This window comes from Rhinatrema bivittatum, chromosome 8 (assembly GCF_901001135.1).
Source record: "Rhinatrema bivittatum chromosome 8, aRhiBiv1.1, whole genome shotgun sequence".
NCBI classification, from domain to species: Eukaryota; Metazoa; Chordata; class Amphibia; order Gymnophiona; family Rhinatrematidae; genus Rhinatrema; species Rhinatrema bivittatum.
The window spans coordinates 192824648-192838809 of NC_042622.1; the positions used below are offsets into that span (position 1 = coordinate 192824648).

Sequence of the window (14162 nt, forward strand, 5' to 3'; positions counted from 1 at the left end):
TTGGATCAGCTGCTGCACCAAAGCCAAAAGTAATTGTAAATATGCAAGACTCCTGTGGAAAAAAAATTGACTCCTGCCTACTTCCTTTGCTCCAAAAACAAAACAAATTATGGCTGACTAGCCCCCTTATTATCAGTGTACTTAAGGTTTTCAATGTTTTTTGGCCTTTATCACAATGGAGTCAGAATATTCAAAGCTTTGGGAGTTAGGCATCTAAATCATCCCCTCTGAAAACAGTTTAGGGCCGAGCACCTAATTTTACTAAGCTGCTAAATGTATCTGAAAAGTGGCCAGCACTTTGCACTGGGCATCTACCCTATATAACTAAAGCTAGGCTTTCTAAGATTTAGAAATGTCAATTTAGGTGAATTTTCAGCTGAAAATTTAGACCCCTAAACTCAGCTGAAAAAAGTCTCCTAAACTGAGCTTTTTTTGAAAACCCCAAAATCATAAGGCCCTGATAGAAACCCTGCATCACAATGCTGAGGACTGTATGTCAATCACAGCTCTTCCCCTCACTCCAAAATCAGAATTATTTGCTGGACCCCATACAGGAGAATTTAAAGTGTTCAGCAACTAACTGAACCAGTATTTGAGACTAATGCAATTAAGGGCATATCAGGGAACCAGGATGATACGCCAACAGAAAAACGACTTTTTCGTTCACATCTAACAATGTAAATACGAGAGAAGCACTATATAAAAAGAAGGGGCAGGGAGCCAACCCCGCATCTCAGGCCGCAGCACGCTGCACTATAGTGCAGGAGATCCGGGCTTGGATCCTCCTCATCCTAAACGAATTGGGCCCGAGCACACCATGGAAGAGGAACGAACGCTCAGGTCTGGAGGAGGAGGGAAGACGGGCTGTTGCTATGGTGGTGGCCCCTACACCACCCAACAAATGGTGTGGAGGGCGCGCTTCTGACCAGAGTTTCACCTCGTGCTGCCCAGGCATCAAGCACAAGGCGAGAAAAAGTTAAAAAGGCAAGGGGGGGGGGGGGGGGGGGGGAAGAGGGGTGAAGCAAGTGCAGGAAACAGATAGGAACCAAGACAAATTCTGAAATTCGAACAGTTTGAGAAACTCAACAGTAATCCGTGTGGTCCCCCAACTGTACCTGTATGCATAGAAATAAACATTAACAAGAAAAATATTATAAAGCGGTACCTTTTTTATTGGACTAATTTAATAGTTGACTAGCTTTTGGGAGCTGTACTTCATCAGATCAAAACAAAATGAGCAGGTCAGAGCAAAAGGTGACGTTTGTACCTATATGTAATTCGTTCTACCATACCCTGCATGTGCTATCTGATGAAGTACAGCTCCCAAAAGCTAGTCAACTATTAAATTAGTCCAATAAAAAAGGTACCGCTTTATAATATTTTTCTTGTTAATGTTTATTTCTATGCATACAGGTACAAACAATCTAAGAGCTTAACTTCCAAACCTATTTGCGTGCATAAACGGACAGGTGGAGATTTATCCTAGTTCTGCATAGTTTAAAGTAAGGTGTATTTCTGCTCTGAAGGTATGCACAAATATTTGTGTTGCTATGAAAGCACTTACTTTACCTATTTCATAAACCATATATGTATTTATTTTACACGTAAAAAAATATAACATATACGTATAAAAACCCTGATTTATAGAAGGAGGCAGGTATATTTTAAAGTGCGTGCATTTGAAATCGCCAGTTTGCCAATAACTTCACCAGTTCACCCAGTCCATCTCCAGTTCACTTACACCCTCTAGCACTTCACTCTGAACCCCCACCAGTACATCCAGACCTCCCACCCAAAAACTGCAAACATACAAATCTGATTTCACTTGTGCTAGTCAATTAAGTTATAAAACTGTACGAATAGGTTTGATAATTTGTGTGTGTAAATCTTATAAAATAGCAATTTCCGCACATACCTCCAAACGCTCCAGACCACCCCTTTTCTGCGCCAGTAAATGTAGACGCGAAACCAAAAATATGCGCATACTTTCAAGGTTTATAAAATAGCGTGTACACGATTACATGCCACTTACAGACGGAAAAATAGCATATATGTCTGTAACCCCTCTGAAAATGTACTCAAATAAATAAGGAGATATTGTGATGTACCTACGGTCACAGTGTCAGTATTATTATTATAGTAAATAAATATGCCCAAAGTCATGCAAGGGAATAAATGACAACCAATCTCACAGAACCACATGCACCTGGATATTAATTACACTGCGAAAACCCTTATAATAGGCACTACTGGCTTAGTAGAAAACAGCCTTCATTTGCCTTATCTTAAATCCCAGGGCCAGTTTCTAGGGCACAACCGTTATTCTCTATTTTTTAAGAATTTCTTTTCAATCATGCAAATAAAAATCACTTATCTAATAGAGTCTCTTGTAGGTGTTCAGAATAAAGATGGCAACATAGTAAGAGAAACCCTGACAGTCCATGTTTCGAAATTCTGCATTGGGGATACTCATCGCTGGTACTCGTTGCCAATAATCTTCATCGAGTTTCAAATCCAAAAAGAGTGGCACATTACACATTAATTCCTTTCCCCAAGCAGGACAGTAAAATCTTGCTCAAACGACGTGCTATGTCAAATTTGTTCTGGCAAACTGACTTGTATGATTGACTGAACTGTAAATCTGGCTCTCAGGTTGATATGACAACCTCAAGCTCAACTTGCTGTTCAGCGATATTCTGGGGACATTTCCCCATGTGCACCATTCTTCCTCTGATAGTTTACCAACAAGAAAGTAAACATGCAGGGGATTTTACAAAATATTTAAAAATCTATTTCTTTAAAAATAATTTTTATTTCTGGGCACTTCCTGGCTCTTTCTACTGCTTTCTTTTAAAACAAGGGACTATTAAGCAGATTCATAATCTTACTGTAATCTGTTATGCAACTAATCAATTTAACAAGTAAGGCATAATTTGTAATATATTTTAAAGCAGAAGCATTAGACAGATAAGGGCGACCAAAATGATAAAGGGGATGGAACAGCTCCCCTATGAGGAAAGACTAAAGAGGTTAGGACTTTTCAGCTTGGAGAAGAGACGGCTGAGGGGGGATATGATAGAGGTGTTTAAAATCATGAGAGGTCTAGAACCGGTAGATGTGAATCGGTTATTTACTCTTTCAGAAAGTAGAAAAACTAGGGGGCACTCCATGAAGTTAGCATGTGGCACATTTAAAATTAATCGGAGAAAGTTCTTTTTCATGCAACGCACAATTAAACTCTTGGAGTTAATGCAGTTAATGTAGCTGGGTTTAAAAAAGGATTGGATAAGTTCTTGGAGGAGAAGTCCATTACCTGCTATTAATCAAGTGGATTTAGAAATTAGCCACTGCTATTACTAGCAACAGTAACATGGAATAGACTTAGTTTTTGGGTACTTGCCAGGTTCTTGTGGCCTGGATTGGCCACTGTTGGAAACAGGATGCTGGGCTTGACGGACCCTTGCTCTGATCCAGTATGGCATGTTCTTATGCTTGCCTCTAGCATATTTTCTCACAGTTCCAATACTTTCCTATCAGGTCTTGTTCGTAATTCTCCTTTCTTACACCTTAATATAGATGTTGTCATTTTCACAATATTTTTGCTGTTATTATGGCCACATTTGCTGATTGAAGAAAAGCGAGCAAGAAACCTAGGGGTTGATTAAGAGGATGTTTCACCACTGCCTAGCCCAGTGATTCCCAAAACTCGGGTCGATGCAGTATGGTGCACTTGACTGAGCGCACTGTTAGCCCCTGTTTGGCAATGCGTTTTCGACACGCTATTTTTACCCCTTATATAGTAAGGGGTAATAGCGCGTCAAAAATGCGTGGCCACCCTCCCCCCCCCCCCGAAACTAATAGCGCCCGCAACATGCAAATCCATGTTGATGAGCGATATTAAGTCGGAGGCCCCAAAAATAAAAAATAAATAAAAAATCATGAAAAAAAAAATCGGCCCGTGGCTCGGAAGACGGATGCTCAATTTTACTGGCGTCCGTTTTCCGAACCCGTGTCTGTCAGCGGGTTCGACAATCGACGCCGGTAAAATTAATCGTCGGCTGTCAAACCCGCTGACAGCCGCCACTTCTGTCAATAAGGAGGCACTAGGGACGCGCTAGTGTCCCTAGCGCCTCCTTATTACTACAGGCCCTCATTTGAATAGAAAATCGCACGCCCAGGACAGCAGGTGCTCGCCTCGGAGTGCCGGCTCTCCCGCGCATTTTACTGTATCAGCCTGACTTTCCTTGGGCCACACCCAACCATTCTCGGGTTTTCAGGATATCTGCAATGAATATGCATGAGATAGACTTGCATACAATGGAGGTCGTGCATGCAAACCTCTCTCACATGTTTGTTGTGGGTATCCTGAAAAAGCTGGCTGGGTGTGTCCTGAGGACTGGGTTGGGAACACCTGGTCCAACACCATGGTCTCAGCATCTGTGACAGAGAAAATGAATAGATGCCCACATCAAAATTAATACTTTCTAAATTTCTGGAATATCCTCTAAGTCCACTTATCAAAGGCTCATGCTATCCTCATACCCTCTGTGTCAATGCCAGCAACAAGTGTTAGACTCATGATGTTGGCATACATAGATATATATGTATATATATATTTTTTTTTTAGCACCACAGCAGTGAAATTAAAAAAAAAAACCCTGAAAACGGGAATGGAATTATTTTATTATATTTAATTGCTAGTACTACACTGTTTGGAGCTTAGTATTCATGCCTATGCAAAACAGATTAACCTAACAGAAAATGAATCCAATGCTGCATCATTTCCTTTGAATGCCACAATGGGAATAGGGAAAAACCTACAGTGTCTGAATGTAATTCGCTTTGAAACCACCTGAAAAGCAGAATATAAAACAAATAAATATACAAATATTTAAAAATTTGGAGACCATGTAGATATCCGGGAGTAGGCCCCGGTCAGTCAGGTTTCATGACATCCGAATGGATATGCATGAGATACATTTACATACACAACAGGTGCAGTGCATGGAAATCTCTCTGTGCAGATATCCTGAAAACCCGACTGGCTGTGGGGTCATCATGAAAGAGTTGACGGAACCTAAGCAAGCAATCACCAAAACATAATACATAGCTTGGAAACAGCCCTAGGAAAAGAAGGAAAAAAAAAAAAAAGCTTTGCCTAATGATATTCAATCTCCATTTTTCCCCTTAATTATGCAAATGTTGATTTAAACTGCATGAAAAATGTATGACTGCAGAAAGTGGAATAAGCCAAAAAACACACCTCATTACTTTACTATATCCTAGAAAGGGCATTTATAATCAAAGAGAACCAACATAAATGAAATCGGCAAAGCATCTGGAAATGTTCACTCATTAAGCAAAGAAATGGTTGATAACAGGGGCTGCAGCAAAATCAGCTTTTCGGGTCTAAAGCGCTTAAAAACCCAAGTTAGAAGTGCTGAGCATACCCGCAACATAAGCGACAGGTCAGCGTGGCCTAAATCATATTTCAGCCATACCTGGGAAAAAGGTGATTAGTTTAGGGGGCTAACTATGAAAGAAAAGCTCCTACCATCTATAGCTCACACAGCCAACTGCTGTGGATAGCAGGAACATCAATAAAAGTATTACATAATTGGTCCGTTCTGCCACGCTAATTATGCTACTCTGACCAGTGTTCAACCAAGTAGACTGATGAGCACCAGAGCAGTGTGAAGACTCACCTCTTTCAGCACTGTTCCCGTATCGGGCAGAGATGTGAACCTGCCCCTTTGCTTGAACATCAGTGGCATCTAGAGATGTGAATCGGAACTGAAATCCGAACCGATTCTGGTTCCGATTCACATCTATAGAGATGTGAATCGGAACTGAAATCCGAACCGATTCTGGTTCCGATTCACATCTCTAGACTGGCATCCTATTTTGGACTTTCTTTTTTTTTTTTTTTTTTTTTTAAATCACTGAACTTGGATCTTCATCTTCAAGGGAAGGAGATTGCTCACGTTGGAAGAAAACATGTGAGAAAAGACGGGATGCTACATAGCGATTAAACAGCATGCATCCTTCGGGTTTGAAGCAAGCCATTGACCGGTCCGCTTTTTTTTTTTTGTAGTTTCTCTTTCATTTTTTTCCCCACGGCGGTTCTATGTAGTTAGAACATTCTTTTTAATGCTCTGGCGGGTTTCAATGTTCGTAATTTGTTAACTCTGTGCTCTCAACACTGCCTTCTTCACGTATTCTTACATACTGGACATGTACACAGAGACTGATTTAGGAGTTTGCCACCCCCTAGGCACTGTTGCTGCTGTTGTGCCCTCTCTTCCCCCACCCCGGTCAGACACTAGGGAGCAGGAGGTGCAAGGCAGTGTCCCGCAGTTTGCTGTGGCAGCTCAGGCATAGACTCTGTGACAAAAACCGGAAAAATCTGAAGCACATTGGCAAACATTTCCATCTTTCATAATATGAAAACTAAGTCATTTTCCAACCTTGCTTGTCTCTGTATAATTCTTTTTCTTATTGGGTGAGGAAAAGGGATCTTTAGAATTAGTACAGGGATGAGATCTCAGGGATGAGCAGAAGAGAAGGAGAGGGTGAGAGGGCCAGAGATGGGGAGAGGAAAGGGGTGAGGAGAAGGTGAAAGAACTGGGATAGGAGGGAGGAGTATGAGAAGGAAAGAGGACTGGGGGAGGAGAGGTAAAGAGGGATGGGAGATGGGGAAGGTAGAGGAAAAGGGGAAATCCGGGATCTGAGAGCAAAAGAAAAGAGGGAGAGGGAGGTAGATTCTGGGATTGAAAAAGGGGGAAAGGGAGTAGAGGGGTAGATTTCAGGATCTGGAGAGAAGGGAAAGAAAAGAGGTTCCAGGACCTGGAGGACAGAATCTGAGATCAAAGGAGAGAGAATCTGAACTGCAGTGTGTGGGGGAAGGGAAGTATCCCTACCATGCTCTGGGGTCCTGCTCCCCCTTAGAACTCCTCTCTCTAACCTCTCAATCTGGAGCACACACACCAGCACCAACCCCTTCTCCCCATCTGATCCTCTCTCATTCCTCCGGCAATGATCGCCATTCTGCCCCTCCTAATTTATCAAAATGATCCCCCTTTGCTCTCTGTGTGCCAGACTCACCCCACTCTCATTTTGTTCCCTGCATGCTGCTCGGGAAGGGAGGGGCTGGATCAGGAAGCAGGGGGCTGTTCTTTGCCGAGTGAGATTCAGCATGGCTGGAAGGCAATACATCTTCAGCCTGCCCCCCCCCCCCCCCCCCCGATTTTTGCTATCCTAGGCACAGGCCTAGTGTGCCTATTGACAAATCCAGGCCTGAATGTGTGAACTAGTTTGAGTTCTGACTCAAGTGACAGCTCTGTATCATGTGACTGAGTTTGGTGTGCCTTTCTAGATCCTTTGGCACGATTTGCATGTCTATTTAAACAGCTACATGCTGCCAGACCATTGGAAAGTCCATTATTTCTTTGGTTTTAAGTTTTTTTTACTTCCAGTCCCTCATTTAGAACTGGGAACAATTGCTAAATTTATATCTGCCATGCTACTCTGTCTTGTCCTACATACATATTTTTTGTTCTTATTTTAGATCTTGGTCCCTCCTGACGCAGCTTATGTGGAACTTGGATTCCGTGTTGGGGAGAGGACTTTAAACTCTGGCAGACCCTAAGGGGCAGATTTTATAAAACTACGTGCGCGTGTACTTTTGTTCGCACACCAGGCGCAAATAAAAGTACGCCAGATTCAATAGACATGCGCGTAGCTACGCGTATCTGTTAAAATCTGGGGTCGGCGCGCTCAAGGCTGCCCAAAATCGGCAGCCTGCGTGCGCCGAGCCGCACAGCCTGCCTCGAAGGAAACTTTCCTTCCACCCCCCCCGCATTTAGATCACGGTGGAAGTGGTTGGGGGGGGAGGGGGGTGTTATATTAGCTTTGTTAAATATTTCTGTAGCCTTTGACCTTATAGATTAGGATAGTCTTACTGTAGCAGAATCCAATCCACTTTGAAGTACCATGAAAAGCAGAATATAAATCAATAAATTCAATAAATGAATATTCTTTTAGAAAGGCTTGCTTCTCTGGGCTTAGACAACACTGGTTGGTTTAATTTTTTTTTTTTTTTTTTGAGAAGACACATAGGTGATGAACTGGATGATGGAGTATGGGATCCCTCAGAGCTCCACACTCTCACCTTTCTTGTTTAGTCGTCTTTCTGAAGCTTTTGGGATAGCTGATTTCAAGTGTTAGTATTAGTACCACCCAGTGGGTAAAGATCAAAGGGTGATTACCGAGTTGTTCAATCAATGTCTGCGTGCAGTGGAGTCCTGGATGTTTAAGCAAAGATTAGAGTTAAACTCTGATAAGCCTGAAGTTTGTTTGAAAAAAAAAACTCAGGACTATTGAACTGGATGTCCTTCCTGCAGCCTAGGTGTCATTCCGGATACGGATCAGCAGATCTATGAGGAGGTAAGCATGAAGCACAGTGAATATAAATGCCATGATGGACCACATCAACGGTCCTGGGAGCCTAAGCATCCTGTCTCTGATAGTGGCCAATCTGGGTCACTCTTAGATGTACTCAGACCACCACCTCCCTGTTGCCCATTCCCAGATGTAGAAGATAGCAATCCTCATGACTGTCTAGCTAGTAAGTGTTAATGGACCGGGCCTCCAGAAACTTGCTTAAAAATCGGCTATGCTATTAGTAAACTCCAACATATATTAAATGCAGTTGCTAGAATACTTATAGGGGCCAAGCAAGAGATAGAATCTTCCCTATTTTATATAATCTCCATTGGCTGCCAGTGAGATGATATTTTTTAAACCTTAACTCTGGCTTTTAGAGCTTGCTACACCTCCCTCTCAGGCAATAAAGTCTGCCTCTGAAGCTCTGTTTCAAGCTTCTGTCTTTGTCCTTGATGTGCCTGTAAAGGACCAGAAAGAAGGCTTTTTCCTCAGCAACCTCCTCCCCCATCCTTTTCTTTCCAGCAAACTGCACCCATGGCGATTAGCGTAGAAGGGATTGCTCTCCGTTTTTAATAGCACTTTACTTTTTTTTTTTCTAAGTTGGCATTCTCATACCAACATGGGGTGGATAATTGATGAGATTCTTCCATCTTAATGAATTAATGGTAATACTGTAAGAATATGGAGGAATGTGACATTCATTTTTTGGATGTGTTACATTTGTATGCTTTTAGATAGAATAATTAAACTATTAGCTGCCTTTTTTGTTTTTATGCTTTGCATTTGATTTAATCACATTTCTCTAAGCCATATTGTGTTTCTGTTTTGGACTCCGAGGAAACTGGACAAATAAATGATACAGCACCAATGTATAAAGTAATGTGGACAAGAATTCACTGAGTTTCAAATCCCTTTCTCAAATAAGTACAGAATGAACTTTTAAACAGGAGGCGACAGATTGAATTGATCAGGATTACCATGTGCAGTAGACAGGAGAACTGACAGGGGTCTCCACACTGTAGTTTCTGCTTTGTACTCCCAAATGTACCCTAGTCCAAGGGCTGGCTTGTTCAATCCTACACAACCTCTTCGCACTATCACTGGCAATTCTGTTGCAACCTCGATAATCATCTTTGATGGAATAAATGACATTTATGCACTATGGACTGGAATAGTGGGATCTGTGTTAAACTGAGTAATATTGTCCTTATAAAATTACTATTCCACTCAAGAATTCTAACCACGTTCTTAAGGACAACCCAGCACGAGAAAGCTTTACCATGCCCACCCCTTGCTCATACTGAGTGAGACCTCTTCCCCTCATACTTCACAAGAGCTGATCACGCAGAATGGGAAAACACTGGCTTGCCTTTTTTGAACGACAAAGAGAATCTTTTTTTTCCTTTCTATCTCCACTCACTGATCCAGCTTCATTTTTATTTCAGCACAACTCTTGTTCAGCAGGAACTAGCGGGTAAACTAAGCGGAATAAATATGGCCCTTGACTGGGCTAAAGATACATTTAATGATTGATGCATCACGTCCACAGAATACAAAAACGTGCGCCTCTGATATCTTTCTACCTGTTCAAAATAACTGATTAACCTACCGAGCCCAAAGGCAGAGGATTGTATTTTTAGATGTGTCTAAATAAATAACACTTCATAAAAAAAAAAGGCAGTCAGGCATTTCTGCTTCATTAACCTTAAATTACAATCTTTTCAAACATCAGCTGTCAAACAAGTCCTCAGCACTAGAGGTAGTGACAGAATATGATAAAAAGAGGTTCTGTAAATACCATACAATATTAAAAATATTCTCCTTTTGTGCAGACAGCTATTCATTTAAAATACTGATACAGATCTGCTCTAAGGAAACAAAAACCCCCAACTCTTCAAAAAGAAAGTCACTTAATTATATTGGTCTACCCCAATCGACCATCAGACCTCTCCAATTGGTACAAAACAAAGCCACCTGATTAATAACTGGCAAAAGAAACCCCACATGAACATATTACACCGGCCCTGTTTACTTTGCATTGGTTACTTCTACATTGGAGAATTCAATATAAAATATTATCCACAATACACAGTCTCATGCACAACGTTAAAAGTCCATGGTTATCAGCTACCCTACATTTCTAAGTACCTTTGCGCAACCTCAGATCCAAAAATCAGTTCCTTCTCCAAGTTCCCTGTCTTGGAACCACCAGGCTCACAGTTACCCGTGAACAAGCTTTTTCCATTGCAGGTCCAATCATATGGAACTCTATTCCTCTATCCTTGGGATCCTTATCTGATACTAAGGACTTCAGAAAAGCCTTAAAGCACTATCTATTCAAGCTAGCATTTAAAGATCTATGTGAACCTTAACTCCCTTATTACTATTTCTCCTCTTCCACTCTGCCCTTTTCATCTTGATTCCAGCCAGGCTTTAACACCCAGGCCTTGTCGACATTTTAATTATAAATATTTTTATATTGTTCTATTATGATTATACTATCTGTAACCCACCCTGAACGTTGGCGGGCACAGGTAATAAATCCTTTTAAATAAATAGAATAATTAAAATTATAACCTGAAAGAGCTTGGCCAGAATACTGATATGGTAATGGAGGGCTCTGGCTCCTAATACTGGCTAAGACACAAATAATACTATAAAGAAGCAAGATAATAGGACAAGGCAACATTTGGAGCCAAAACCAGAGTATTTTATTAGGTTCACAATCACATTAATGAATCATGGATCTGGGATCATGTGTACGTTACTCCCTAGTGAATTAAGAGCCTTCAGCTGTGCCTTAGGCTTTCACATCATTTACCAAAGCAGAGCTTCCCAAACCTGTCCTAAGGACTCCAGTCAGTCAGGTTTTCCAGATATCCACAATGGAAACCCCGTATATGCTAATTTATCTCACATATTTATTTTGGATATCCTGAATACCTAGGGCCTATAAGCAATATTCCAATTCTTGTTAACAGGACAAGCAGCTAAGATGGACTCTCTGACATCAGTAAAAATGGACATTGGCTACACATAACCAAACAGGCCAAAGGCAGATATGAGAGAGACTTTGCAGTTGCTGTGTATATGTTTTACAGATTTACAGGCTCTTCTAACCTAGATGGCACCCAGGGAGGCCAAGAGAAACATAAGGACAATTGGTGCTATGCAAATCTGTGCAGTCTCTTTTTTATGGCTCTGGGCCCAATCCGAGAGCAGGACTTATCAGTGTACTATCAGATGTGAACAACTGACGGTCATCAGGCTGACCACTCGCTGAACCTGGAGAAAGAAACCAAGGACCTGGAAAAGAGCGCGAAAATCAGCCTATTAAAGCCTTAACTGTGTATCTAACTAATTATGCATGAAGCCGCTGAATTATGAATAGGTAAGCCCTTAAAAGCAGTGGGAAGAAAGCACTCAGGGTTGACTGATCATTACCCACCCCGAAGAAGAAATTGACCCATCTGAGTACTGCTACCTAATCCCACCTTGCCTCCCCGCATGCTGGACAGAAGCAACTAGCTGAAACAAGGGCACAGCAGAGCCAGTCCTGTACACTCTAGGTATCCGAGACTGAAGAGCTGAGCAACCCCTGTTGCTTCCGTGGATAGACGTTGTCCTCTCTAGCTCTGCGCTGAAAACCTGAGAAGGGATGAGACCACCAGACCAAGGACTCAGACAGCCTAAGTCCTTGCAAGCCCTGGATTGGTGAGACACTGTGGGCTCCAATCCCAGTTTAGTGGATTATCAAGTTGAGGCTCTTTAGCCCTTTTCATATGCAAGTCAAGGTAAGAGGGATGTGATGCAGGCATTAATTCTGTAATTTGATAAGTACCGGATGTCAAGTATGCTTTTGTAACTATTGTTTTCTTATTTTTGTTTCCCTAATAAGTGTGGTCCCTGTATTAGTGACATTATGGTAGCCCCTGAATAATTATGATTTTACTCAAACATTCAGGATGTGTATCTCTTATTAATTGGAGGGATCGCTGGAAAAGAAAGCAGTGGGAAGGGAGACCCCCTTCCCAATTCCCGCTACTAGACAGTGGAAGAGTATTTGGCGACCTAGGTGAACTTTCAGTTATGTACCTAACTCCCTCAACTTACCTATTGGGGTGACAGCCTCAACACAGTGCTCCCTAGTACCAGTGGCAGTGGCTCCAGCACTGCACTGCTTTCTTTGGCAGTATTGACTCTGACAGAGCACCCCTCTGGACCCTGCACTGGCAGGATTTTGCTGCCCCAAAACTTTTGCTGTTCTAGGCAACCTAGTTTGCCTAATAGAAATACCGGCTCTGTGAATACCCAACTGGTTGTGGGGGTCCCCACGACAGGTTTGGGAAGCAATGCAACCAGGAAGCACTGTTCATGTTGATCACCACTGCTAATACAAAACAGGAAAAGCATCTTCATCAGCATATTATACCATTGAATATTAAGGAAATATTCATGCACAAGCCCACAATATCTAGGGGGATGAGATAAAGGCATAAAAGAAAGGAAAAGAAATTATCCTATCGGGACTACCATACCCCACCCTTCACCTTAAATTAGGTCTTATCAACTAAAAACCTTTCCAAATGTGTAGAATCCAAAAATATAAACTTATTGCCCTGAAAATTAATACCAAATTTACAGGCTACTCTAGGTAAAATGAAGCTCCTAGAACTAAAACCTGAGTTTTCAATTGTAAAAAGTGCTTCCTTCTTAGCTGAGTCTCCCTAGAACCATCTGGGAAAATCTGGATCTTTTGACCACAGAAGAGACTCTCCTTATACTAAACTACTAAGCAAAAATGTATATTGTTCTCAAAGCTCTACTATTCACAATTACTTTTAATTGCATTTTATTATATGATAATTGCATATTTTGTAAACTGTTATGATGGCTCTACCAAATAACGGTATATAAAACTCTACAAATAAATAAATAAATAAATAAACGTATTGACGAAAAAATCTTTATCTGAATCTAGTGCAAAGGTAACTACAAAAGTAGCTCTGATTCAAGAAAAGGTGAAACATTAGGGCTAAATAATGATGTTAAAGAATCAAAATACCCTTTTTCCGTGGTTACCCCCCTCTTTTTAACAGGTAGATAAGACTTTTTTTGTTATCTAATTCTCATCACCTGAAAATTGAAGAACCTCATTTACATATTTCTTAAATAACTTGACTCCTGAGAAGAGGCAAGTTAAAAAAAAAAGTATGGTTATTACATTTTCCTGTAATGTAATTTGTTCCCCAAAATCTCACATTTCTGATGAATAATTAGATTATCCTTGATGCCTGCAACTGAAGTAAATTGTAGATTAGCTATAGCTCCAGCCTGCAACTTTATATTCGATTCTAATTTGGAAGATCTTATTTCCAAATCCGAAAACTTCAAGGAACTTGTTAAGGAGCTATCAATTCTAGTAATCATTTTCCATCTAGCTCGAAGACAGATTTCTGCTGGCTCCTCCTGAAAGCTTAATACAGACCCCCTCCTTCAACATATTTAATTGAACAGGGTCTGGAATAGGTTGACCTGCAGCGGTCGTAGACACTGTAGTTTCAGCAACAGATGTAGCCAGGTTTCCAGCGGTCTCAGACTGTGAAGTATTGGAATTAGCCGTCACCCCTAAATCCCCTGATCATCCTGAATAAGGGCAACAAGAATTCAATGAAATACTGAAATCGCCCAGCAACATACCTGATGAAGCTTGGGGT

General features: G+C 41.3%; 1 protein-coding gene across 1 annotated transcript in view; it reads right to left on the reverse strand.

Annotated features, from left to right (window-relative positions):
• Nucleotides 1-14162, reverse strand: part of LOC115096939 (S-adenosyl-L-methionine-dependent tRNA 4-demethylwyosine synthase-like) — a 279452-nt gene that overhangs the window by 34478 nt on the left and 230812 nt on the right. The window lies entirely within an intron of this gene.